The sequence below is a fragment of the Coregonus clupeaformis genome, unplaced genomic scaffold (genome assembly GCF_020615455.1).
Source record: "Coregonus clupeaformis isolate EN_2021a unplaced genomic scaffold, ASM2061545v1 scaf0084, whole genome shotgun sequence".
Lineage (NCBI taxonomy): Eukaryota > Metazoa > Chordata > Actinopteri > Salmoniformes > Salmonidae > Coregonus > Coregonus clupeaformis.
The window spans coordinates 65915-92386 of NW_025533539.1; the positions used below are offsets into that span (position 1 = coordinate 65915).

At 43.3% G+C, this 26472-nt stretch overlaps 1 long non-coding RNA gene across 1 annotated transcript in view; it reads left to right on the top strand.

The window, feature by feature from the left end:
- Positions 1 to 5422: 5422 nt before the first annotated feature.
- The window catches only part of LOC123483347, a 68408-nt gene continuing 47358 nt past the window's right edge, over positions 5423 to 26472 (top strand). Inside the window, exon 1 of the long non-coding RNA XR_006658198.1 lies at positions 5423 to 5728. This is a non-coding gene — a long non-coding RNA (uncharacterized LOC123483347). The remainder of the gene's footprint in view (positions 5729 to 26472) is intronic.

Below are 26472 nucleotides of genomic sequence, written 5' to 3' on the forward strand. Positions count from 1 at the left end.
TAACAGATAGCTCAGCAACATTGTAACAGATAGCTCAGCAACATTGTAATAGATAGCTCAGCAACATTGTAACAGATAGCTCAGCAACATTGTAATAGATAGCTCAGCAACATTGTAATAGATAGCTCAGCAACATTGTAACAGATAGCTCAGCAACATTGTAACAGATAGCTCAGCAACATTGTAACAGATAGCTCAGCAACATTGTAACAGATAGCTCAGCAACATTGTAACAGATAGCTCAGCAACATTGTAATAGATAGCTCAGCAACATTGTAACAGATAGCTCAGCAACATTGTAATAGATAGCTCAGCAACATTGTAACAGATAGCTCAGCAACATTGTAATAGATAGCTCAGCAACATTGTAACAGATAGCTCAGCAACATTGTAATAGATAGCTCAGCAACATTGTAATAGATAGCTCAGCAACATTGTAACAGATAGCTCAGCAACATTGTAACAGATAGCTCAGCAACATTGTAACAGATAGCTCAGCAACATTGTAACAGATAGCTCAGCAACATTGTAACAGATAGCTCAGCAACATTGTAATAGATAGCTCAGCAACATTGTAACAGATAGCTCAGCAACATTGTAACAGATAGCTCAGCAACATTGTAACAGATAGCTCAGCAACATTGTAATAGATAGCTCAGCAACATTGTAACAGATAGCTCAGCAACATTGTAACAGATAGCTCAGCAACATTGTAACAGATAGCTCAGCAACATTGTAATAGATAGCTCAGCAACATTGTAACAGATAGCTCAGCAACATTGTAACAGATAGCTCAGCAACATTGTAACAGATAGCTCAGCAACATTGTAACAGATAGCTCAGCAACATTGTAACAGATAGCTCAGCAACATTGTAACAGATAGCTCAGCAACATTGTAACAGATAGCTCAGCAACATTGTAACAGATAGCTCAGCAACATTGTAACAGATAGCTCAGCAACATTGTAACAGATAGCTCAGCAACATTGTAATAGATAGCTCAGCAACATTGTAACAGATAGCTCAGCAACATTGTAACAGATAGCTCAGCAACATTGTAACAGATAGCTCAGCAACATTGTAACAGATAGCTCAGCAACATTGTAACAGATAGCTCAGCAACATTGTAACAGATAGCTCAGCAACATTGTAACAGATAGCTCAGCAACATTGTAACAGATAGCTCAGCAACATTGTAACAGATAGCTCAGCAACATTGTAATAGATAGCTCAGCAACATTGTAACAGATAGCTCAGCAACATTGTAATAGATAGCTCAGCAACATTGTAATAGATAGCTCAGCAACATTGTAACAGATAGCTCAGCAACATTGTAATAGATAGCTCAGCAACATTGTAACAGATAGCTCAGCAACATTGTAATAGATAGCTCAGCAACATTGTAACAGATAGCTCAGCAACATTGTAACAGATAGCTCAGCAACATTGTAACAGATAGCTCAGCAACATTGTAACAGATAGCTCAGCAACATTGTAATAGATAGCTCAGCAACATTGTAACAGATAGCTCAGCAACATTGTAATAGATAGCTCAGCAACATTGTAACAGATAGCTCAGCAACATTGTAACAGATAGCTCAGCAACATTGTAATAGATAGCTCAGCAACATTGTAACAGATAGCTCAGCAACATTGTAACAGATAGCTCAGCAACATTGTAACAGATAGCTCAGCAACATTGTAACAGATAGCTCAGCAACATTGTAACAGATAGCTCAGCAACATTGTAACAGATAGCTCAGCAACATTGTAACAGATAGCTCAGCAACATTGTAACAGATAGCTCAGCAACATTGTAACAGATAGCTCAGCAACATTGTAACAGATAGCTCAGCAACATTGTAACAGATAGCTCAGCAACATTGTAACAGATAGCTCAGCAACATTGTAACAGATAGCTCAGCAACATTGTAACAGATAGCTCAGCAACATTGTAATAGATAGCTCAGCAACATTGTAATAGATAGCTCAGCAACATTGTAATAGATAGCTCAGCAACATTGTAATAGATAGCTCAGCAACATTGTAATAGATAGCTCAGCAACATTGTAACAGATAGCTCAGCAACATTGTAATAGATAGCTCAGCAACATTGTAATAGATAGCTCAGCAACATTGTAACAGATAGCTCAGCAACATTGTAACAGATAGCTCAGCAACATTGTAACAGATAGCTCAGCAACATTGTAACAGATAGCTCAGCAACATTGTAACAGATAGCTCAGCAACATTGTAACAGATAGCTCAGCAACATTGTAACAGATAGCTCAGCAACATTGTAACAGATAGCTCAGCAACATTGTAACAGATAGCTCAGCAACATTGTAACAGATAGCTCAGCAACATTGTAACAGATAGCTCAGCAACATTGTAACAGATAGCTCAGCAACATTGTAACAGATAGCTCAGCAACATTGTAATAGATAGCTCAGCAACATTGTAATAGATAGCTCAGCAACATTGTAACAGATAGCTCAGCAACATTGTAACAGATAGCTCAGCAACATTGTAACAGATAGCTCAGCAACATTGTAACAGATAGCTCAGCAACATTGTAACAGATAGCTCAGCAACATTGTAACAGATAGCTCAGCAACATTGTAACAGATAGCTCAGCAACATTGTAACAGATAGCTCAGCAACATTGTAACAGATAGCTCAGCAACATTGTAACAGATAGCTCAGCAACATTGTAACAGATAGCTCAGCAACATTGTAACAGATAGCTCAGCAACATTGTAACAGATAGCTCAGCAACATTGTAACAGATAGCTCAGCAACATTGTAACAGATAGCTCAGCAACATTGTAACAGATAGCTCAGCAACATTGTAACAGATAGCTCAGCAACATTGTAACAGATAGCTCAGCAACATTGTAACAGATAGCTCAGCAACATTGTAACAGATAGCTCAGCAACATTGTAACAGATAGCTCAGCAACATTGTAACAGATAGCTCAGCAACATTGTAACAGATAGCTCAGCAACATTGTAACAGATAGCTCAGCAACATTGTAACAGATAGCTCAGCAACATTGTAACAGATAGCTCAGCAACATTGTAACAGATAGCTCAGCAACATTGTAACAGATAGCTCAGCAACATTGTAATAGATAGCTCAGCAACATTGTAATAGATAGCTCAGCAACATTGTAACAGATAGCTCAGCAACATTGTAACAGATAGCTCAGCAACATTGTAACAGATAGCTCAGCAACATTGTAACAGATAGCTCAGCAACATTGTAACAGATAGCTCAGCAACATTGTAATAGATAGCTCAGCAACATTGTAACAGATAGCTCAGCAACATTGTAATAGATAGCTCAGCAACATTGTAACAGATAGCTCAGCAACATTGTAACAGATAGCTCAGCAACATTGTAACAGATAGCTCAGCAACATTGTAACAGATAGCTCAGCAACATTGTAACAGATAGCTCAGCAACATTGTAACAGATAGCTCAGCAACATTGTAACAGATAGCTCAGCAACATTGTAACAGATAGCTCAGCAACATTGTAACAGATAGCTCAGCAACATTGTAACAGATAGCTCAGCAACATTGTAACAGATAGCTCAGCAACATTGTAACAGATAGCTCAGCAACATTGTAACAGATAGCTCAGCAACATTGTAATAGATAGCTCAGCAACATTGTAACAGATAGCTCAGCAACATTGTAACAGATAGCTCAGCAACATTGTAATAGATAGCTCAGCAACATTGTAACAGATAGCTCAGCAAAATTGTAATAGATAGCTCAGCAACATTGTAACAGATAGCTCAGCAACATTGTAACAGATAGCTCAGCAACATTGTAACAGATAGCTCAGCAACATTGTAACAGATAGCTCAGCAACATTGTAATAGATAGCTCAGCAACATTGTAATAGATAGCTCAGCAACATTGTAACAGATAGCTCAGCAACATTGTAACAGATAGCTCAGCAACATTGTAACAGATAGCTCAGCAACATTGTAATAGATAGCTCAGCAACATTGTAACAGATAGCTCAGCAACATTGTAATAGATAGCTCAGCAACATTGTAACAGATAGCTCAGCAACATTGTAATAGATAGCTCAGCAACATTGTAACAGATAGCTCAGCAACATTGTAACAGATAGCTCAGCAACATTGTAACAGATAGCTCAGCAACATTGTAACAGATAGCTCAGCAACATTGTAACAGATAGCTCAGCAACATTGTAATAGATAGCTCAGCAACATTGTAACAGATAGCTCAGCAACATTGTAACAGATAGCTCAGCAACATTGTAACAGATAGCTCAGCAACATTGTAACAGATAGCTCAGCAACATTGTAACAGATAGCTCAGCAACATTGTAACAGATAGCTCAGCAACATTGTAACAGATAGCTCAGCAACATTGTAACAGATAGCTCAGCAACATTGTAACAGATAGCTCAGCAACATTGTAATAGATAGCTCAGCAACATTGTAACAGATAGCTCAGCAACATTGTAACAGATAGCTCAGCAACATTGTAACAGATAGCTCAGCAACATTGTAACAGATAGCTCAGCAACATTGTAACAGATAGCTCAGCAACATTGTAATAGATAGCTCAGCAACATTGTAATAGATAGCTCAGCAACATTGTAACAGATAGCTCAGCAACATTGTAATAGATAGCTCAGCAACATTGTAACAGATAGCTCAGCAACATTGTAACAGATAGCTCAGCAACATTGTAACAGATAGCTCAGCAACATTGTAACAGATAGCTCAGCAACATTGTAATAGATAGCTCAGCAACATTGTAACAGATAGCTCAGCAACATTGTAACAGATAGCTCAGCAACATTGTAATAGATAGCTCAGCAACATTGTAACAGATAGCTCAGCAACATTGTAACAGATAGCTCAGCAACATTGTAACAGATAGCTCAGCAACATTGTAACAGATAGCTCAGCAACATTGTAGGCTACTCTGGAAATTACACACATACGTTGACTATGACTCTCCAAAGGAAATACTGAAATACAATACCATATAGATTCAACTTCAAAGACTATTCATCACATAAAACTCTGTACATGGTTTTGAGTTTACCTCTGGCACACTATAAAGTTGGATCCTGTTTAGGTACAGCACCTACAGCAGACCATACCAACCATGACAAGTAATTCAGTGAATAAAACGTCTACCAAAGAAATTACAATTACACCAAGTGATGTAAAGTGACATATTTTATACTTTTCAAATTAGATTTAGAGTTGAAAATTCTACTATGAGCGTCCTTTTCTCTCTCAAAGATCTGCTGCCCCGTTCCTTTTCTCCCCCCGTCTGCATCTGGCCATTTGGTATCGCCCCGGACAAGTCGCTCTGTACAGTCTCTCCACCTGAAGCAGAGGCGCAGCTGCGCTGTCTGAATGCGATACGGAACGAGAGAGGAGGAACGCTCTTATGGACTTTTAACGACGACTTTGGGGAGTTTTTAATATCCACGTGTTTTCATTTACACGTCATCATTTATTTACATGATTTTGTCGTGGCATGTCGGTTCCCGTTGTTACGAGCTCTATGGGACTATATACTGCATGAGTTGAGAAGGAAGGATTGGGTCGGTTGATGCATGCCTGGGTTGACATCGATCACTGCTCTGCCCGGCAGCCTTCTCTTTCCAGAGGAGTGGTTTACGCTGTATCCTCTACAGGGGGAGTTTAGATAAAGTATCAAGGTAAGCAGTATGTTATTCTTACAGTCTATGGCAGTAACGTACCTACAGTACCGTATTCTTCAATGTCATTTATAGTAGAAGTTTGTTGTGGAACATCACATTGTTGAATGTCACCAACAGCAATTCATGTCACATTTGGAAACCAAATCAGACGTTTTTTAGTTATTTTCCAAACACAGCAGAAAAAGCACGTCTTCTCAGCAGAAAAGGCATATCTTCTCAGCAGAAAATGCATATCTTCTCAGCAGAAAACGCACGTCTTCTCAGCAGAAAAGGCATGTCTTCTCAGCATAAAAGGCATGTCTTCTCAGCATAAAAGGCATATCTTCTCAGCATAAAAGGCACGTCTTCTCAGCAGTAAAGGCACCTCTTCTATTTTAGTTGTTGGTCAAAAAACACTGTAAATCACCAAGAATTCTGTAAAAAAAATATTTTTTTTAATTCAGTAAATCTGTTCCCAAATATTCCTACAAATAAAAAGAGACGTACACTGAGTGTACAAAACATTAGGAACACATTCCTAATATTGCGTTACACCCACTTTTGCCCTTAGAACAGCATAATACAGAGAAGGGGGTGTAATAGGTTATAGAGGGAGGAGCCTTTTCTGTCAGGTTGGCTGGATGTCCTTTGGGTGGTGGACCAGTCTTGATACACAGGGGAAACGGTTGCGCTTGCAGTTCTTGACACACTCAAACAGGTGCGCCTGGCACCTACTACCATACCCCGTTCAAAGGCACTTCAATCTGAATGGCACACATACACAATCCATGTCTCAATTGTCTCAAGGCTTAAAAATCCTTCTTTAACCTGTCATCTACACTGATTGAAGTGGATTTAACAAATGGCATCAATACGGGATCATAGCTTTCACCTGGTCAGTCAATGTCATGGAAAGAGCAGTTGTTCCTAATGTTTTGTACACTCAGTATATGTGATCGAATCTCAATGCAAGCAAGGTATGAAATTATTTCCAAATACAATTTATTTTGGGGCTTACTTGTGGTTAATTTGCTGGGTACATTGTTTTTTTTATTATGGTCCAGTCCCCCGAGCAGCCGCTCGAACAAAAATGTGCCCGCGACTGAATCCAGTTTCCTACCCCTGGCCTATTCTCCCATGTAGTAGGACTAATAGTAGAGCAGTGTTGTAGTAGTAGTGTAGTAGGGTCTCCGAAAGCATGTCTACTGTGTATACATTGGGTTAATTCAGATCTGCAGGGGCACAGGAGGTCGATGTAGTGTAGTTAGCTGTACGCCAACAACAACGGTGAGTGAGATCACCTCCGACAGACAGACAGAGTGAGATCACCTCCGACAGACAGACAGAGTGAGATCACCTCCGACAGACAGACAGACAGAGTGAGATCACCTCCGACAGACAGACAGACAGAGTGAGATCACCTCCGACAGACAGACAGAGTGAGATCACCTCCGACAGACAGACAGAGTGAGATCACCTCCGACAGACAGACAGAGTGAGATCACCTCCGACAGACAGACAGAGTGAGATCACCTCCGACAGACAGACAGAGTGAGATCACCTCCGACAGACAGACAGAGTGAGATCACCTCCGACAGACAGACAGAGTGAGATCACCTCCGACAGACAGACAGAGTGAGATCACCTCCGACAGACAGACAGACAGAGTGAGATCACCTCCGACAGACAGACAGACAGAGTGAGATCACCTCCGACAGACAGACAGAGTGAGATCACCTCCGACAGACAGACAGAGTGAGATCACCTCCGACAGACAGACAGAGTGAGATCACCTCCGACAGACAGACAGAGTGAGATCACCTCCGACAGACAGACAGAGTGAGATCACCTCCGACAGACAGACAGAGTGAGATCACCTCCGACAGACAGACAGAGTGAGATCACCTCCGACAGACAGACAGAGTGAGATCACCTCCGACAGACAGACAGAGTGAGATCACCTCCGACAGACAGACAGAGTGAGATCACCTCCGACAGACAGACAGAGTGAGATCACCTCCGACAGACAGACAGAGTGAGATCACCTCCGACAGACAGACAGAGTGAGATCACCTCCGACAGACAGACAGAGTGAGATCACCTCCGACAGACAGACAGAGTGAGATCACCTCCGACAGACAGACAGAGTGAGATCACCTCCGACAGACAGACAGAGTGAGATCACCTCCGACAGACAGACAGAGTGAGATCACCTCCGACAGACAGACAGAGTGAGATCACCTCCGACAGACAGACAGAGTGAGATCACCTCCGACTACTACATTGTGAACAGACTCTAGTCTCTGTTGTGAACAAACTCTAGTCTATATTGTGAACAGACTCTAGTCTATATTGTGAACAGACTAGTCTATATTGTGAACAGACTCTAGTCTATATTGTGAACAGACTCTAGTCTATGTTGTAAACAGACTCTAGTCTATATTGTGAACAGACTCTAGTCTATATTGTGAACAGACTCTAGTCTATATTGTGAACAGACTCTAGTCTATATTGTGAACAGACTCTAGTCTATATTGTGAACAGACTCTAGTCTATATTGTGAACAGACTCTAGTCTATGTTGTGAACAGACTATCTGTTGTGAACAGACTCTAGTTTCTGTTGTTAAACAGACTCTAGTATCTGTTGTTAAACAAACTCTAGTCTAGTCTCTGTTGATTCTAGTCTCTATTATTTGTTGTATAAAACTTATTTGTTAAAATAACTTATTGTTTTTACAGTCTTTAATATCCAACAATAAAATAAAAAACTTGAGGGGCCAAATAAAATCACAGCCAGTTGGGGAAACATGGTCTATATCAATAAGAGCATCCCTGTACAGTCTACACCAATCAGAGCATCCCTCTAGACTCTACACCAATCAGAGCATCCCTATAGAGTCTATACCAATCAGAGCATCCCTCTAGACTCTACACCAATCAGAGCATCCCTATAGAGTCTATACCAATCAGAGCATCCCTCTATAGTCTATACCAATCAGAGCATCCCTCTATAGTCTATACCAATCAGAGCATCCCTCTATAGCAGTGGTCCAAACCTTTTTCAGTTATTGTACCATTACATTTACATTTTAGTCATTTAGTAGACGCTCTTATCCAGAGCGACTTACAGTTAGTGAGTGCATACATTTTTTTTTCATACTGGCCCCCCGTGGGAATCGAACCCACAACCCTGGCGTTGCAAACGCCATGCTCTACCAACTGAGCTACATCCCACCAACTGAATGTTGCTCTGCCCGGAGTAGCTCTGACGTAGACCCTCATGGGCATTTTACCAGTAACCCTGTGGACTCGTGAGTCTTTTCAAGTACCCCCCCATGGGTCCTAGTATCCCTGGTTGGGAACCACTACTCTAGAGTCTACACCAATCAGAGGATCCCTCTAGAGTCTACACCAATCAGAGGATCCCTCTAGAGTCTACACCAATCAGAGCATCCCTCTAGAGTCTACACCAATCAGAGGATCCCTCTAGAGTCTACACCAATCAGAGCATCCCTCTAGAGTCTACACCAATCAGAGGATCCCTCTGTAGCAGTGGTATTCGAAGATTTTTCAAAGGTTTGCGACCCCTAGTGGGGTTACGGGATAATTATTTTATGGGAGAAACAGAATTGGAAAAATACAATTTTATTGAGTAAATGTATGTATTATTTATCTCGAATTGAAGGTTATTTGTTGATGTGAAAAATGTAAGGTTGTGTCATTAGATTTGGGGTGCAGTGGTGTCGGGTGAATGTTCTGGGGGGGGGTGGTGGCCCCAGAATGTTTTGCTGAAAAAGTTTGGATACCACTGCTCTAGAGTCTACACCAATCAGAGCATCCCTCTAGAGTCTACACCAATCAGAGCATCCCTCTAGAGTCTACACCAATCAGAGCATCCCTCTGGTCGATCTTCAAGGTATTCCTAGTCGATCACCAAACATTTCTGTTGAAAAGCCAACGATAAAAAGACATAAAGGCTTGCGCTCCTTTTATTTTGTGTTGTGCTGTTGGCGGTAGGTTCACTTGATTCAGAAGCCCTGTTGGCGGTAGGTTCACTTGATTCAGAAGCCCTGTTGGTGGTAGGTTCACTTGATTCAGAAGCCCTGTTGGTGGTAGGTTCACTTGATTCAGAAGCCCTGTTGGCGGTAGGTTCACTTGATTCAGAAGCCCTGTTGGTGGTAGGTTCACTTGATTCAGAAGCCCTGTTGGTGGTAGGTTCACTTGATTCAGAAGCCCTGTTGGTGGTAGGTTCACTTGATTCAGAAGCCCTGTTGGCGGTAGGTTCACTTGATTCAGAAGCCCTGTTGGCGGTAGGTTCACTTGATTCAGAAGCCCTGTTGGTGGTAGGTTCACTTGATTCAGAATCCCTGTGTACCGGATACGCAAAGTATTCCCATTTTGAACCATTTTATTTGTCTGAAAAGACAAACTCCGCCTACGCCGCGGACCAGGAGATCTGTGGCTAAATCGAGTGCGCCTACTGCGCTGGCCAATCGGATAGCTCAAATCACCGTACCTACCTAAAGCTTCCACGACCCCGGCCACAGCAAAGTTTGATACTAGCCTACGTGAGATTTCATAACTTTGAAAACCATGACCAGAGAGAAACTGTCAAAAGAATACAGCATAGAGCTGCTGTTTTTATGAGTTCACATCTAAGTTTTATTCAGCGCTGTCAACACTGCTTTTATTCAACACTATTACAAAACATAAAACGCGCTTCTCTCTACTTCCACTCGCGCTCGTATCGATAGCCCTGCGTTTTTATTATTATTAGCAGCTCGTCGTGTCTTTTAATAGCGAGGAGTATTTCACTTTCTCTGGTCATAGATGCGATGCGGTGCGACTCAAGTTTGGCCATCAGGTGGAAGACGGTGTCCCCTCTCTATGGTCAGTCTCACCTGAGGAAAGGAAGGAGAGAGCAGGGACCGTGAAGAGGTTGCTCTCTCCCTCCATCCTCTGAGACTGTGTTCAAAACAACTGGGAACTGGGAACTCTGGGGAAAAAAAGAGATCCGACTGGGGAAAATCGTTTTGAACGGTCATCCAACTCGGAAACTCTGGCATCTTTCTAGAGCTCCGACTTTGCGACCTGAAGTTCACGGACGTCATGATTTGACCAAATTCCGAGTTCCCAGTTGTCTTAAAAGGACCATGACCATCAGATCAGTCCAGTAAAATAAAAAAGCAAATTATTAGCAAATTATTTCAATTCATGCTCAGCTGTGCCTCGCAAGTGCTACACCAACTGATCTATTTAGCTATCAAAGCTCAAGTTTTGAAATATTATGTGATCTGAGAAGAACAATATTGGCAGGCCAGGCATACAGCCAATATGCTGTGATAATGTACTGCACAAACCTCATTCCTACAGAACTGTTTTTATTAGGTTCATGTAACATTTTTCATGTTAAACATTTTTTTCTGAGTGGTAGATCTCGGCTTGCTTTTTGACTGCGAAAATGATCTTGTCTCAGAAAAGGTTGGTGACCACTGCTCAGTCTACACCAATCAGGGTGTTTGAGAGGATCAGTTTGAGCAAGGCGTTGCACAGAATGGCATAACCCTATAATAACTACATAATGAATAGTTATTGTCCCCCCACAATGAAATCGGGGAGAGGGACTGGATCTGGAAATGTACGTTAGTCACACGCGATAGCTCAGACAGCACTGGACCAATTTTGACTCAACTTGGGTGGATGATGCGTCTTGCCATAGAGCGCCCAGCGTTTACTAAATTACACTGATTGGCCAGATGGTGGCGCTGTAACAAGATATTGAAAATGCAAACTTTTAAATGTCACTCCCCGTTTTGACCTAAAAGTCATGAAATTCGGTACGTAGGTTCCTTCTCCTCAAAAGGATCATATTTACCTCGGGGACCCATAAGGTCCGCCATGATGGATTTTCCGCCATTTTGAATATTGTGTTAAAACGCTACTCTTCTGGCGCCAAATGACCGATATACAGGAAACATTATATGTGGCATCTATGGAAAAAGTTAGCTCAACGCAATATTTTCCATACTAATACCTAAAACATCATGGTGTTTTAGGTATTATTGACCATAAACATTCATGTGGGCGTGGTCTGGCACATAAATGCATATAAATTAGTCGAGGATATTCGTATTGTAACAAACACTGTCAAGACTCAACATATTCAAGAACATTCATATCGACCACACGATAGCGCTATAACGGGCACATGTTCATGTCTCTTGATCTGTTGGACTCGGAGTGATGAAATTTGGCACACATGCTCAGGGATATGAGTGTAGCTAATCCACGTGATATCCTCAGACACTACTGACCCAATTCTGTCCCCCTCCCTCTCTCAACTGTCTCATTATGGCCCTCTGAGAAACATCAACATAATTTCTAATCACCTCATTCTCTCTACCACTCCTCCTCTCTCGCTCCCTTCCGCATCTTTCTGCCATCCCTTTGTCTTTCCACTCTTTCATCATTCGGAACTGCCCCCCTCTATCCCTTCATCCCATGTCCTCCGCCCTCCATCCGTATTATTCATCTCTCTCTCCATCCCTCTATTCATCTCTCTCCATCCCTCTATTCATCTCTCTCTCCATCCCTCTATTCATCTCTCTCCATCCCTCTATTCATCTCTCTCTCCATCCCTCTATTCATCTCTCTCCATCCCTCTATTCATCTCTCTCCATCCCTCTATTCATCTCTCTCTCCATCCCTCTATTCATCTCTCTCCATCCCTCTATTCATCTCTCTCTCCATCCCTCTATTCATCTCTCTCTCCATCCCTCTATTCATCTCTCTCCATCCCTCTATTCATCTCTCTCCATCCCTCTATTCATCTCTCTCCATCCCTCTATTCATCTCTCTCCATCCCTCTATTCATCTCTCTCTCCATCCCTCTATTCATCTCTCTCTCCATCCCTCTATTCATCTCTCTCTCCATCCCTCTATTCATCTCTCTCTCCATCCCTCTATTCATCTCTCTCTCCATCCCTCTATTCATCTCTCTCTCCATCCCTCTATTCTCCATCCCTCTATTCATCTCTCTCTCCATCCCTCTATTCATCTCTCTCTCCATCCCTCTATTCATCTCTCTCCATCCCTCTATTCATCTCTCTCTCCATCCCTCTATTCATCTCTCTCCATCCCTCTATTCACCTCTCTCCATCCCTCTATTCATCTCTCTCCATCCCTCTATTCATCTCTCTCTCCATCCCTCTATTCATCTCTCTCTCCATCCCTCTATTCATCTCTCTCTCCATCCCTCTATTCATCTCTCTCTCCATCCCTCTATTCATCTCTCTCTCCATCCCTCTCTCCATCTCTCTCTCCATCCCTCTCTCCATCCCTCTCTCCATCTCTCTCTCCATCCCTCTATCCATCTCTCTCTCCATCCCTCTATTCATCTCTCTCCATCCCTCTATTCATCTCTCTCTCCAGTGGCTTGTATGTTCATGTCGGCTACAGTCACACTGGGAAAGCAGGTCAGAGACCCACCCTAGGTACCACACACCAAGGTTATTATAGTAAACCAAAACTGAAAATAAAATAAAAACAATTGAAAGAACGATTGAGTAAACTCAAAACAAAAAACAAAAAGGGCGAGGACGGAGCGTGACTGGGTTCGCAATCCACACGACCAGCTTCAAACTGACAGCCCGTCGCTGTCTGATGTGGTACCTTGACGGACACTTGCAACAACTGTTGCAAACCAGGTCCTCCTGAAGTCACTGCGTGAGCGCTTCACATGCATACTGAATCCTCTGGCAGCCAATCTCGATCCAACCCCTGCAGCAGCTTGCCTGATGGACCCAAGTGTGTCTCTGGCACTTCAAACAACAGAGATGGCGCCACTGACGAGGGTATTTTGTACTTCAGCAAATCAAGAGAGTACAGCCGTGGAGCAGCAGGACCCCAGGAAGATGCCAGAATGATGACTCCAGCAAGCATCTTGACCACAGTGCTTCAGAAATATATAGCTTCCTCACATCAAAGATTGTGTCTCAGATCACTGTCCAGACGGAGGGTTAACCTGGCAGGGCATTAAGTGCCCCGTGTGAGCTGTGGAAATTGTATTTTTTTAATGTATTTTTATTTCACCTTTATTTAACCAGGTAAGCCAGTTGAGAACAAGTTCTCATTTACAACTGCGACCTGGCCAAGATAAAGCAAAGCAGTGCGATAAAAACAACAACAACACAGAGTTACACATGGGGTAAAACAAAATATACAGTCAATAACACAATAGAAAATCTATATACAGTGTGTGCAAATGTAGTAAGTTATGGAGGTAAGGCAATAAATAGGCCATAGTGCAAAATAATTACAATTTAGTATCAACACTAGAGTGATAGATGTTCAGAAGATGATGTGCAAATAGAGATACTGGGGTGCAAATGAGCAAAATAAATAACAATATGGGGATGAGGTAGTTGGGTGGGCTAATTACAGTGATCGGTAAGCTGCTCTGACAACTGATGCTTAAAGTTAGTGAGGGAGATAAGAGTCTCCAGCTTCAGATATTTTTGCAGTTCATTCCAGTCATTAGCAGCAGAGAACTGGAAGGAATGGCGGCCAAAGGAGGTGTTGGCTTAGATGACCTGGAGCCAGTGGGATTGGCGACGAATATGTAGTGAGGGCCAGCCAACGAGAGCGTACAGGTCACAATGGTGGGTAGTATATGGGTCTTTGGTGACAAAACGGATGGCACTGTGATAGACTACATCCAATTTGCTGAGTAGAGTGTTGGAGGCTATTTTGTAAATGACATCGTCGAAGTCAAGGATCGGTAGGATAGTCCGTTTTATGAGGGCATGAGTGAAAGAGGCTTTGTTGCGAAATAGGAAGCCGATTCTAGATTTAACTTTGGATTGGAGATGCTTAATGTGAGTCTGGAAGGAGAGTTTACGGTCTAACCAGACACCTAGGTATTTGTAGTTGTCCACATATTCTAAGTCAGACCCGCCGAGAGTAGTGATTCTAGTCGGGCGGGCGGGTGCAAGCAGCGTTCGACTGAAGAGCATGCATTTAGTTTTACTAGCGTTTAAAAGCAGTTGGAGCCTACGGAAGGAGTGTTGTATGGCATTGAAGCTCGTTTGGAGGTTTGTTAACACAGTGTCCAATGAAGGGCCAGATGTATACAAAATGGTGTCGTCTGCGTAGAGGTGGATCTGAGAGTCACCAGCAGCAAGAGTGACATCAGAGAATAGAGTCGGCCCAAGAATTGAACCCTGTGGCACCCCCATAGAGACTGCCAGAGGTCCAGACCACAGGCCCTCCGATTTGACACATTAAACTCTATCTGAGAAGTACTTGGTGAACCAGGCGAGGCATTCATTTGAGAAACCAAGGCTATTTAGTCTGTCAAAAAGAATGCGGTGATTGACAGAGTCGAAAGTCTTGGCCAGGTCGATGAAGACGGCTGCACAGTACTGTCTTTTATTGATCGCGGTTATAATATCGTTTAGGACCTTGAGTGTGGCTGAGGTGCACCCATGACCAGCTCGGAAACCAGATTGCATAGCGGAGAAGGTATGGTGGGATTCGAAATGGTCGGTGATCTGTTTGTTAACTTGGCTGGAAATGTCAGAGTTTTTGGTAGCCTTCCTAATCCAGGATTCAGACACTGCTAGAACAACAGGGTTGGTGGAGTGTGCTAACGCAGTGAATAACTCAAACTTAGGGAGGAGGCTTCTGATGTTAACATGCAAGAAACCAATACTTTTACGGTTACAGAAGTCAACAAATGATAGCGCCTGGGGAGTAGGAGTGATACTGGGGGCTGCAGGGCCTGGGTTAACCTCTACATCACCAGAGGAACAGAGGAGGACTAGAATAAGGATACGGCTAAAGGCTTTAAGAACTGGTCTTCTAGTGCGTTGGGTACAGAGAATAAAGGGGGCAGATTTCCGGGCGTTGTAGAATAGATTCAGGGCATTATGTACAGACAAGGATATGGAAGGATATGAGTACAGTGGAGGTAAACCTAAGCGTTGGGTAACAATGAAAGAGATAGTATCACTGGAGGCACCGATTTGAGCCGGTCTCCACGTGTGTGTGGGGTGGTACAAAGGAGCTATCTGAGGCAGGTTGAGCGGGACTGGGGGCTCTACAGTGAAATTGTATAATAAGAACTAACCGAAACAGCAATAGGCTAGGCATATTGACATGGGAGAGAGAGGGATAAAGCACTCACAGGTGTTGTTCGAGAGGGCTAAGACAAAAACTGGTAATGGCGACGAAAGTTTGGGCTGAGGCTAAACAGATAAACAGGACAGATAAACAGGATGGGGTACCGTGTAAAGGAACAGTCCAGCAGGCATCAGCTGTGTAGCTGAGTGATCATAAGGTCCAGTGAACAGCAATAGGTGAGTCCGGTAGCAAGTTTGATGGCTGCTACGGCTCAGGAGAGCAGGAGGCACGGCTGTTGATTGCGTGTGCTAGCGGGCCGGGGCTAGCAGATGGATCTTCGTGGTCGTCGCAACGGGAAGCCTGTTGAAACCACATCAGGCGATTACGTCGGCAGACCAGTCGTGATGGATCGGCAGGGCTCCGTGTCGACACTAGGAGGTCCCGTCCGGTTGACAGAGAGGTAGATAGCCGGTAGATGGGCCTGGCTCGAGGCTAGCTCAAGGCTAAATGGTGCTAGCTTCGGGACAGTGGTGATTAGCCAACAACAACATCCATTTGGTTGCAGCTAGCTAGTTGCGATGATCTGGTGTTAAAGGTCCAGTGATTCAGTGATTCAGGCAGAAAATCTGATATGTTCTGGGTCGATAGCACGCTGTGCAGACTGGCCGATAATTGTCCAGGCTAGAGCTGGCTGGTAGGTAGTGCAGGCCACGGACAATGGTGAATACCGCTAACGTGGTTAATAGCAAGTAGCTAGCAAGTAGCTAGTTAGCTGGCTAGCTGGCTAGTTTCAGCCGGTTCTAGATAAAAAGGTATAAGAAATAATAGAATCCGTTCCACATTGGGTGAGGCGGGTTGCAGGAAAGTATATTTAGTTGAAGGATGAAAAGTGAGATTGAGAAATATATACGAAAAAGACATAAAACAAACAAAAAAAAACAGCCTATTTACACGAGCACATTACATAATACATGACCGCACTGCTACGCCATCTTGGAACAAGGGGGCTCCTGGATACCTGGAAGAGGTAAAGAGGTTCAACTTCTCCAGTTGCCATGACTTCATTTGTTGTTTTTTCCTCTCTCTTTCTTACATGGAGTGTTTACGGACATATTCAATCTCTCCCTATCCCAGTCTGCTGTCCCCACTTGCTTCAAGATGTCCACCATTGTTCCTGTACCCAAGAAAGCAAAGGTAACTGAACTAAATGACTATCGCCACGTAGCACTCACCTCTGTCATCATGAAGTGCTTTGAGAGGCTAGTTAAGGATCATATCACCAATACCTTACCTGACACCCTAGACCCACTTCAATTTGCTTACCGCCCCAATAGATCCACAGACGATGCAATCGCCATCACACTGCCCACTGCCCTATCCCATCTGGACAAGAGGAATACCTACGTAAGAATGCTGTTCATTGACTATAGCTCAGCCTTCAACACCATAGTACCCTCCAAGCTCATCATTAAGCTCGGGGCCCTGTGTCTGAACCCCGCCCTGTGCAACTGGGTCCTGGACTTCCTGACGGGCCGCCCCTGGTGGTAAAGGTAGGAAATAACACCTCCACTATGCTGATCCTCAACACTGGGGCCCCACAAGGGTGTGTGCTCAGCCCACTCCTGTACTCCCTGTTCACCCATGACTGGGTGGCCACGCACACCTCCAACTCAATCATCAAGTTTGCATACGACACAACAGTAGTAGGCCTGATTACCAACAATGATGAGTCAGCCTACAGGGAGGAGGTGAGGGCCCTGGCAGAGTGGTGCCAGTAAAATAACCTCTCCCTCAACGTCCACAAAACGAAGGAGCTGATCGTGGACTTCAGGAAACAGCAGAGGGAGCACGCCCCTATCCACATCGACGGGACAGCAGTGGAGAAGGTGGAATGCAATCAGGTTCCTCAGCGTACACATCACTGGCAATCTGAAATGGCCCACCCACACAGACAGTGTGGTGAAGAAGGCGCAACAGAGCCTCTTCATCCTCAGGAGGCTGAAGAAATTCGGCTTGGCCCCTAAGACCCTCACACACTTTTACAGATTCACAATTGAGAGCATCCTGTCGGGCTGTATCACCACCTGGTACGGCAACTGCACCGCCCACAACCGCAGGGCTCTCCAGAGGGTGGTGCGGTCTGCCCAACGCATCACCAGGGGCACACTGCCTTCCCTCCAGGACACCTACAGCACAAGGTGTCACAGGAAGGCCAAAAATATCATCAAGGACATCAACCACCCGAACCACGGCCTGTTCACCCCGCTATCATCCAGAAGGCGAGGTCAGTACAGGTGCATCAAAGCTGGGACCGAGAGAATGAAAAACAGCTTCTATCTCAAGGCCATCAGACTGTTAAATAGCCATCACTAGCCAGCTACCACCAGGTTACTCAACCCTGCACCTTAGAGGTTGCTGCCCCATATACAGTGGGGGAAAAAAGTATTTAGTCAGCCACCAATTGTGCAAGTTCTCCCACTTAAAAAGATGAGAGGCCTGTAATTTTCATCATAGGTACACGTCAACTATGACAGACAAAATGAGGGAAAAAAATCCAGAAAATCACATTGTAGGATTTTTAATGAATTTATATGCAAATTATGGTGAAAAATAAGTATTTGGTCAATAACAAAAGTTTCTCAATACTTTGTTATATACCCTTTGTTGGCAATGACACAGGTCAAACGTTTTCTGTAAGTCTTCACAAGGTTTTCACACACTGTTGCTGGTATTTTGGCCCATTCCTCCATGCAGATCTCCTCTAGAGCAGTGATGTTTTGGGGCTGTCGCTGGGCAACACGGACTTTCAACTCCCTCCAAAGATTTTCTATGGGGTTGAGATCTGGAGACTGGCTAGGCCACTCCAGGACCTTGAAATGCTTCTTACGAAGCCACTCCTTCGTTGCCCGGGCGGTGTGTTTGGGATCATTGTCATGCTGAAAGACCCAGCCACATTTCATCTTCAATGCCCTTGCTGATGGAAGGAGGTTTTCACTCAAAATCTCACGATACATGGCCCCATTCATTCTTTCCTTTACACGGATCAGTCGTCCTGGTCCCTTTGCAGAAAAAACAGCCCCAAAGCATGATGTTTCCACCCCCCATGCTTCACAGTAGGTATGGTGTTCTTTGGATGCAACCCAGCATTCTTTGTCCTCCAAACACGACGAGTTGAGTTTTTACCAAAAAGTTCTATTTTGGTTTCATCTGACCATATGACATTCTCCCAATCCTCTTCTGGATCATCCAAATGCACTCTAGCAAACTTCAGACGGGCCTGGACATGTACTGGCTTAAGCAGGGGGACACGTCTGGCACTGCAGGATTTGAGTCCCTGGCGGCGTAGTGTGTTACTGATGGTAGGCTTTGTTACTTTGGTCCCAGCTCTCTGCAGGTCATTCACTAGGTCCCCCGAGTGGTTCTGGGATTTTTGCTCACCGTTCTTGTGATCATTTTGACCCCACGGGGTGAGATCTTGCGTGGAGCCCCAGATCGAGGGAGATTATCAGTGGTCTTGTATGTCTTCCATTTCCTAATAATTGCTCCCACAGTTGATTTCTTCAAACCAAGCTGCTTACCTATTGCAGATTCAGTCTTCCCAGCCTGGTGCAGGTCTACAATTTTGTTTCTGGTGTCCTTTGACAGCTCTTTGGTCTTGGCCATAGTGGAGTTTGGAGTGTGACTGTTTGAGGTTGTGGACAGGTGTCTTTTATACTGATAACAAGTTCAAACAGGTGCCATTAATACAGGTAACGAGTGGAGGACAGAGGAGCCTCTTAAAGAAGAAGTTACAGGTCTGTGAGAGCCAGAAATCTTGCCTGTTTCTTATTGACCAAATACTTATTTTCCACCATAATTTGCAAATAAATTCATAAAAAATCCTACAATGTGATTTTCTGAATTTTCTTCTCTCAATTTGTCTGTCATAGTTGACGTGTACCTATGATGAAAATTACAGGCCTCTCTCATCTTTTTAAGTGGGAGAACTTGCACAATTGGTGGCTGACTAAATACTTTTTTCCCCCACTGTACATAGACTTGGAATCACTGGCCACTTTAATAATGGAACACTGGTCACTTTAATAATGTTTACATACTGCTTTACTCATCTCATATGTATATACTGTATTCTATTCTACTGTATTTTAGTCAATGCCACTCCGACATTGCTCGTCCTAATAGTTATGTATTTATTTATTCCATTATTTTACTTTTAGATGTGTGTGTATTGTTGTGTATTGTTAGATACTACTGCACTGTTGGAGCTAGGAGCACAAGCATTTCGCTACACCCGCAATAACATCTGCTAAATATGTGTATGTGACCTATAAAATTTGATTTGATTTTACACTTACTACTAAAGTTTAATTTTTTAAAGCATTGGATTGGTATAAAGATAATCAAGATAGTTTCCTTCCACCAAGTCACATTAGGATTGAGTTATAATTTAAACCTAACCAAACCTACAGTATGTCCAGTATGCCATGGAGTTGTATAGAGTCCTCTAGTGGCCAAAAGCCTGTGTTCGCATGGGCAGCACCATTGAGGGCTTTCGCCATTTTGATTTACTCAACTGGGCGGGACTTCCAACTTAATTGGCTGATCCCTCCTGATGACCCGGTTGAGTAGAAGAAGAAAGTTGAATGAAGATGAAGAAGATGAAGTTGGCCTCTCTGGATCTCACAGACACCATTATGACTCAGATACAGAGATGTTGTCTACCCAAGTCTATGGTCCTGGCCCATCACCTTATGTATTACTGCCCCCCAGTGGCAGGAAGTGACATCCCCCAAAAACAACTATAGACCTACAACACATTCAGTCGTGGTCAAAAGTTTTGAAAAATGACACCAAATACTAATTTTCACAAAGTCTGCTGCCTCAGTTTTGATGATGGCAATTTGCATATACTCCAGAATGTCATGGAGAGTGATCAGATGAATTGCAATTAATTGCAAAGTCCCTCTTTGCCATGAAAATGAACTTAATCACAAAAAAAAAACATTTCCACTGCATTTCAGCCCTGCCACAAAAGGACCAGCTGCCATCATGTCAGTGATTCTCTCGTTAACACAGGTGAGAGTGTTGAATAGGACAAGGCTGGAGATCACTCTGTCATGCTGATTGAGTTAGAATAACAGACTGGAAGCTTTAAAAGGAGGGTGGTGCTTGAAATCATTGTTCTTCCTCTGTTAACCATGGTTACCTGCAAGGAAACACGTGCCGTCATCATTGCTTTGCACAAAAAGGGCTTCACAGGCAAGGATATTGCTGCTAGTAAGATTGCACCTAAATCAACCATTTTTCGGATCATCAAGAACTTCAAGGAGAAAGGTTCAATTATTGTGAAGAAGGCATCAGGGCGCCCAAGAAAGTCCAGCAAGCGCCAGGACCGTCTCCTAAAGTTGATTCAGCTGCGGGATCGGGGCACCACCAGTGCAGAGCTTGCAAAGGAATGGCAGCAGGCGGGTGTGAGTGCATCTGCACGCACAGTGAGGCAAAGACTTTTGGAAGATGGCCTGGTGTCAAGAAGGGCAGCAAGGAAGCCACTTCTCTCCAGGAAAAACATCAGGGACAGACTGATATTCCGCAAAAGGTACAGGGATTGGACTGCTGAGGACTGGGCTAAAGTCATTTTCTCTGATGAATCCCCTTTCGGATTGTTTGGGGCATCCGTGAAACACCTTGTCCGGAGAAGACCAGGTGAGCACTACCATCAGTCCTGTGTCATGCCAACAGTAAAGCATCCTGAGACCATTCATGTGTGGGGTTGCTTCTCAGCCAAGGGAGTGGGCTCACTCACAATTTTGCCTAAGAACACAGCCATGAATAAAGAATGGTACCAACACATACTTCGAGAGCAACTTCTCCCAACCATCCAAAAACAGTTTGGTGACGACCAATGCCTTTTCCAGCATGATGGAGCACCTTGCCATAAGGCACAAGTGATAACTAAGTGGCTTGGGGAACAAAGCATCGACATTTTGGGTCCATGGCCAGGAAACTCCCCAGACCTTAATCCCATTGAGAACTTGTGGTCGATCCTCAAGAGGCGGGTGGACAAACAAAAACCCACAAATTCTGACAAACTCCAAGCATTGATTATGCAAGAATGGGCTGCCATCAGTCAGGATGTGGCTCAGAAGTTAATTGACAGCATGCCAGGGCGGATTGCAGAGGTCTTGAAAAAGAAGGGTCAACACTGCAAATATTGACTCTTTGCATAAACTTAATGTAATTGTCAATAAAAGCCTGACACTTATGGAATGCTTGTAATTATACTTCAGTATACCATAGTAACATCTGACAAAAATATCTCATAACACTGAAACAGCGAACTTTGTGAAGACCAATACTTGTGTCATTCTCAAAACTTTTGACCACGACTGTACATGTCTCCTAGCCTCTAAAACTAAAACAGAAACGAAATACTATAAAATAATATAAAATAATATAAAATAGAAATAGAAAGGTTTTCATCAAACTGAAATGAAATAATAACGAGTTTAAAAATGAGTCAATCAAACCAAAAAAACGAAACCAAAAAAAATATATATATAAAAATGTACAGAAAATAGCAAAACGAATATTCAATAATAACCTTTATTTAGCCACACACACACCACACATACACCACACACACACCACACATACACCACACACACACCACACACCACACACCACACACCACACACACACACACACACACACACACACACAAATTGTGCCCTCCACTCCAGGTATCAGCTAGCTGCTGTATATAGTGAGATCTGGGACGATGACACCTGTTGTTTTGTTTTGGCTCTGTACTCCAGCACTTTGGATTTGAAATGACTCCATGACTATGAGATTAAAGTGCAGACTGTCAGCTTTAATTTGAGAGTATTTTCAAAAATGCTATCCTCCCCTGTTATTGTAATATTGAGAGGTTAGCATGTGTTGGGGGTATGATATAAAATGCTAACCTCCCTTGTTATTGTAATAGTGAGAGGTTAGCATGTGTTGGGGGTATGATATTTGTGCGTCTGTAACTTCCTCACTCATCAATATTTATGATTAATTCAGGAAAATCCGTAACCATGGTAACATCCACATTAATATGGAAGTGTTTAGAAACATGTTCTTATTTACAAAAAAAGTGACTCCAAAATGACACAATACTTTATTTACCGTTCATTTCTATTGGGCACAAAATAATCTGAAACAAGACCAAAACAAACAGAATCTGAAAGTTCTGTTTGGTGAGGTAAAGACCAGTAACAAGCTTCCATCATACCTCTAGTGACCTGGTAAAGGTCTGGTTGTTGATGTAAAGACCAGGAACAACTCATCGAGTTGAGAGGAGAGCTGTCAGTGACATAATGAGGTGAGAGGAGAGCTGTCAGTGACATAATGAGGTGAGAGGAGAGCTGTCAGTGACATTATGAGTTGAGAGGAGAGCTGTCAGTGGCATTATGAGTTGAGAGGAGAGCTGTCAGTGACATTATGAGATGAGAGGAGAGTTGTCAGTGACATTATGAGGTGAGAGGAGAGCTGTCAGTGACATTATGAGGTGAGAGGAGAGCTGTCAGTGACATTATGAGGTGAGAGGAGAGCTGTCAGTGACATTATGAGTTGAGAGGAGAGTTGTCAGTGACATTATGAGGTGAGAGGAGAGCTGTCAGTGACATTATGAGGTGAGAGGAGAGCTGTCAGTGACATAATGAGTTAAAAGGAGAGTTGTCAATGACACAATGAGTTAAGAGGAGAGTTGTCAATGACAATGTGTTGAGAGGGAGAGTTGTCAGTGACACGGTGAGTTGAGAGGAGAGCTGTTAGTGACATAATGAGTTGAGAGGAGAGTTGTCAGTGACAATGAGTTGAGAGGAGAGTTGTCAGTGACATAATGAGAGGAGAGCTGTCAGTGACAATGAGTTGAGAGGAGAGTTGTCAGTGACATAATGAGAGGAGAGCTGGTAGTGACATAATGAGTTGAGAAAAAGAGCTGTCAGTGACACGATGAATTGAGAGGAGAGTTGTCAGTGACATTAATGAGTTGAGAGGAGAGTTGTCAATGACATAATGAGTTGAGAGGAGAGCTGTCAGTGACACAATGAGTTGAGAGGGGAGTTGTCAATGACAATGAGTTGAGAGGAGAGCTGTCAATGACATAATGAGTTGAGAGGAGAGTTTTTAGTGACATAATGAGTTGATAGGAGAGTTGTCAGTGACAATGAGTTGAGAGGAGAGTTGTCAGTGAAATAATGAGTTGAGAGGAGACCTGTCAATGACACGATGAGTTGAGAGGGGAGTTGTCAATGACATAATGAGTTGAGAGGTGAGCTGTCAATGACATTATGAGTTGAGAGGAGAGCTGTCAGTGACATTATGAGTTGAGAGGAGAGTTGTCAATGACATTATGAGGTGAGAGGAGAGCTGTCAGTGACATTATGAGTTGAGAGGAGAGTTGTCAGTGACATTATGAGGTGAGAGGAGAGCTGTCAGTGACATTATGAGGTGAGAGGAGAGCTGTCAGTGACATAATGAGTTAAAAGGAGAGTTGTCAATGACACAATGAGTTAAGAGGAGAGTTGTCAATGACAATGTGTTGAGAGGAGAGTTGTCAGTGACACGGTGAGTTGAGAGGAGAGCTGTTAGTGACATAATGAGTTGAGAGGAGAGTTGTCAGTGACAATGAGTTGAGAGGAGAGTTGTCAGTGACATAATGAGAGGAGAGCTGTCAGTGACAATGAGTTGAGAGGAGAGTTGTCAGTGACATAATGAGAGGAGAGCTGGTAGTGACATAATGAGTTGAGAAAAGAGCTGTCAGTGACACGATGAATTGAGAGGAGAGTTGTCAGTGACATTAATGAGTTGAGAGGAGAGTTGTCAATGACATAATGAGTTGAGAGGAGAGCTGTCAGTGACACAATGAGTTGAGAGGGGAGTTGTCAATGACAATGAGTTGAGAGGAGAGCTGTCAATGAAATAATGAGTTGAGAGGAGAGTTTTTAGTGACATAATGAGTTGATAGGAGAGTTGTCAGTGACAATGAGTTGAGAGGAGAGTTGTCAGTGAAATAATGAGTTGAGAGGAGACCTGTCAGTGACACGATGAGTTGAGAGGGGAATTGTCAATGACATAATGAGTTGAGAGGTGAGCTGTCAATGACATTATGAGTTGAGAGGAGAGTTGTCAGTGACATTATGAGGTGAGAGGAGAGCTGTCAGTGACATTATGAGGTGAGAGGAGAGCTGTCAGTGACATAATGAGTTAAAAGGAGAGTTGTCAATGACACAATGAGTTAAGAGGAGAGTTGTCAATGACAATGTGTTGAGAGGAGAGTTGTCAGTGACACGGTGAGTTGAGAGGAGAGCTGTTAGTACAATAATGAGTTGAGAGGAGAGTTGTCAGTGACATAATGAGAGGAGAGCTGTCAGTGACAATGAGTTGAGAGGAGAGTTGTCAGTGACATAATGAGAGGAGAGCTGGTAGTGACATAATGAGTTGAGAAAAGAGCTGTCAGTGACACGATGAATTGAGAGGAGAGTTGTCAGTGACATAATGAGTTGAGAGGAGAGCTGTCAATGACATAATGAGTTGAGAGGAGAGCTGTCAGTGACACAATGAGTTGAGAGGGAGTTGTCAATGACAATGAGTTGAGAGGAGGGCTGCCAGTGACACGATGAGTTGAGAGGAGAGTTGTCAGTGATACGATGAGTTGAGAGGAGAGTTTTTAGTGACATAATGAGTTGATAGGAGAGTTGTCAGTGAAATAATGAGTTGAGAGGAGACCTGTCAGTGACACGATGAGTTGAGAGGGGAGTTGTCAATGACATAATGAGTTGAGAGGTGAGCTGTCAATGACAGAGGGATAATGAGTTGAGAGGAGACCTGTCAGTGACATAATGAGTTGAGAAGTGAATGGTCAGTGACATAATGAGTTGAGAGGAGTGTTATCAGTGACATAATGAGACAAGAGATGTCAGTGACATAATGAGTTGAGAAAAGAGCTGTCAGTGACACGGTGAGTTGAGAGGAGAGTTGTCAGTGACACGATGAGTTGAGAGGAGAGCTGTCAGTGACACAATGAGTTGAGAGGAGAGCTGTCAGTGACACGATGAGTTGAGAAGAGAGTTGTCAGCAACATTATGAGTTGAGAGGAGAGTTGTTAGTGACATAATGAGAGGAGAGGAGAGTTGTTAGTGACATAATGAGTTGAGAGGAGAGTTGTCAGTGACATAATGAGTTGAGAGGAGAGCTGTCGGTGAAACGGTGAGTTGAGAGGAGAGTTGTCAGTTTCACGATGACTTGAGAGGAGAGTTGTCTGTGAAATAAAGAGTTGAGGGGAATTGTCAAAGACATAATGAGTTGAGAGGAGATCTGTCAGTGACACGATGAGTTGAGAGGAGAGTTGTCAATTACAATGAGTTGAGAGGAGAGTTGTCAATGTCAATGAGTTGAGAAGAGAGCTGTCAGTGACACGATGAGTTGAGAGGAGAGTTGTCAATTACAATGAGTTGAGAGGAGAGTTGTCAGTGACACGGTGAGTTGAGAGGAGAGTTGTCAGTGACATAATGAGTTGAGAGGAGGGCTGTCGGTGACATAATGAGTTGAGAGGAGAGCTGTCGGTGACATAATGAGTTGAGAGGAGAGCTGT